This window comes from Arachis hypogaea, chromosome 5, assembly GCF_003086295.3.
Source record: "Arachis hypogaea cultivar Tifrunner chromosome 5, arahy.Tifrunner.gnm2.J5K5, whole genome shotgun sequence".
In the NCBI taxonomy this organism is placed as follows: Eukaryota; Viridiplantae; Streptophyta; class Magnoliopsida; order Fabales; family Fabaceae; genus Arachis; species Arachis hypogaea.
The window spans coordinates 59,870,112-59,872,409 of NC_092040.1; the positions used below are offsets into that span (position 1 = coordinate 59,870,112).

The 2,298-nt window shown below is 42.4% G+C and overlaps 1 non-coding gene across 1 annotated transcript; it reads right to left on the reverse strand.

The window, feature by feature from the left end:
• Positions 1-107, reverse strand: LOC112804628 (small nucleolar RNA R71). Its single transcript, XR_003203242.1, has one exon. It is a non-coding gene; the product is annotated as a small nucleolar RNA R71 (small nucleolar RNA).
• Between the last annotated feature and the right edge of the window lie 2,191 nt (positions 108-2,298).

The window sequence follows — 2,298 nt, forward strand, 5'->3', positions numbered from 1 at the left end:
AGGCTTCGATCTGAGGTTCAGACTTTTAGACAATAGGATGGTGAGACCCTCTACGAGGCATGGGAGAGGTTCAAAGAATTGACAAGGAAATGCCCACCAGATATGTTCCGAGACTGGGTGCAATTGCATATTTTCTATGATGGACTTTCTTATGAATCAAGGAAGGCTGTAAACCATTCATCAGGAGGTTCATTGAACAGGAAAAAGACTGTGGAAGAAGCCATTGAAGTGATTGAGACAGTGGCTGAGAATGAATACTACTATGCTTCAGAGAGGCACAATACTAAGGGAGTCATGGAGCTGAACCATGTTGATACAATTCTAGCCCAAAACAAGGTGTTTGCCAAGCAACTAGCAGAGCTCACAAGGAAATTAGACACAAAGCAAGTGGCTGCAATACACACACAAGATCAAGAGGAAGTAAGCATTGAAGGAAATGATTGGGAAGAGGCCAACTATGTGGGAAACCAATAAAGGCAATCATATGATCCACATTCCAACACTTACAACCCGGGATGGAAAAACCACCCAAACTTTGGGTGGGGAAACCAGCAAACCCAACCACAAAACCACAAACCTTACAACCACAACCAACACAATAATTCCACATACCAAAACTCCAACCAAAGATCATACCAAGCCACACAAAACACTTACTCCCAACCACCATATCATGGCCAAAATAATCAACCTGCCCAACCTAATCCAAACCAACAATTTCAAGATCAATTAAACAGGATAGAAGGAATGCTTGCAACCATGAGTCAAGACATAACCGAATTGAAAGCTTTTAAGGAAGAAGTAAATTCTAACTTGCAAAACCAAGGAGCTGCCATCCAGAAGCTAGAAAATCAAATTGTGTATTTGTCTAAGCAAACCCCTGGGCCAAGCGTTTCTCATGCTGCCAAGGCTATTGCAAGGGAAGAATGTAAGGCCATAACCCTCAGAAGTGGAAAAAAGCTAAAGGAGATCTCAAAGGAAACCACAGAGGATGAAGCCAAGGAAAATGTGAGGGACAAGGAACAAGGACAATCTTTTACACCGTCTGCAACAAAAGAAAAAGAAAAAGAGGTCCTGAAGCCTTATACACCCAAAGTACCATATCCTCAACGTTTGATGAAAAGTGAAAAGGATGGCCAATTCTCCAGATTCTTGGAGATTTTCAAGAAGCTTCAAATCAACATTCCTTTTGCTGAGGCAATAGAGCAAATGCCACTCTATGCAAAATTCTTGAAGGAATTAATGACCAAGAAGAGAAGCTGGAGAAATGAGGAAACTGTGTTGTTAACTGAAGAATGCAGTGCCATCATTCAACACAAATTGCCTCAGAAATTGAAGGATCCAGGCAGTTTCCAAATCCCCTGCATCATAGGAGAAGTCATGGTGGAGAAGGCCTTGTGTGACTTAGGGGTCAGTATCAATTTGATGTCTCTAACCATGATGAGAAGAATGAAGATTGAAGAAGCCAAACCAACAAGAATGGCCCTCCAATTGGCAGATCGAACTTTTAAATTCCCTCATGGGATAGTTGAGGATTTGTTGGTGAAAGTGGGAGATTTTATATTTCCTGCCGATTTTGTGGTGTTAGATATGGAGGAAGAAGCTAAGGCTTCGATAATTCTGGGAAGACCCTTCCTGGCTACTGCTGGAGCCATCATAGATGTCCAAAAGGGTGAACTCACTCTTAGATTACATGATGAGAAATTGGTGTTTAACGTATTCAAGGCAATGAGCTATCCATCAGAATCACTAAGGGAATGCATGAGGGTGGATGTAGTGGACATTGCAATACAAGAAACCTTTGAGGAAACAACAAAGGAAGTGGCAGAGGAGGAGTTCACCAAGGATATTGAAGTTAGTGACATCAAGGCTGCTGAGACAACCATGCCAAGCATGCCTGAGAGAGTGAAAGAAGAGAAGGAAGCACCAAAACCTGAGCTCAAAGCATTGCCCCCTAATCTCAAGTATGCATACTTGGGTAGTGATGAGAGCCATCCTGTTATCATTAGCTCTGCCTTGAGCCAAGAACAGGAAGAAGAATTGATCAAGGTGCTACAAACTCATCAAGATGCTATTGGGTGGACCCTAGCTGATTTGAAGGGGATAAGTTCATCCATATGCATGCACAAAATCTTGTTAGAAGAGGATGCTAGACCATCCATTCAAGCTCAGAGAAGATTGAATCCCATAATGAAAGAAGTGGTACAAAAGGAGGTCATGAAGTTATGGCAGGCAGGGGTAATCTACCCCATTTCTGATAGCCCATGGGTTAGTCCCATCCATGTAGTTCCCAAGAAA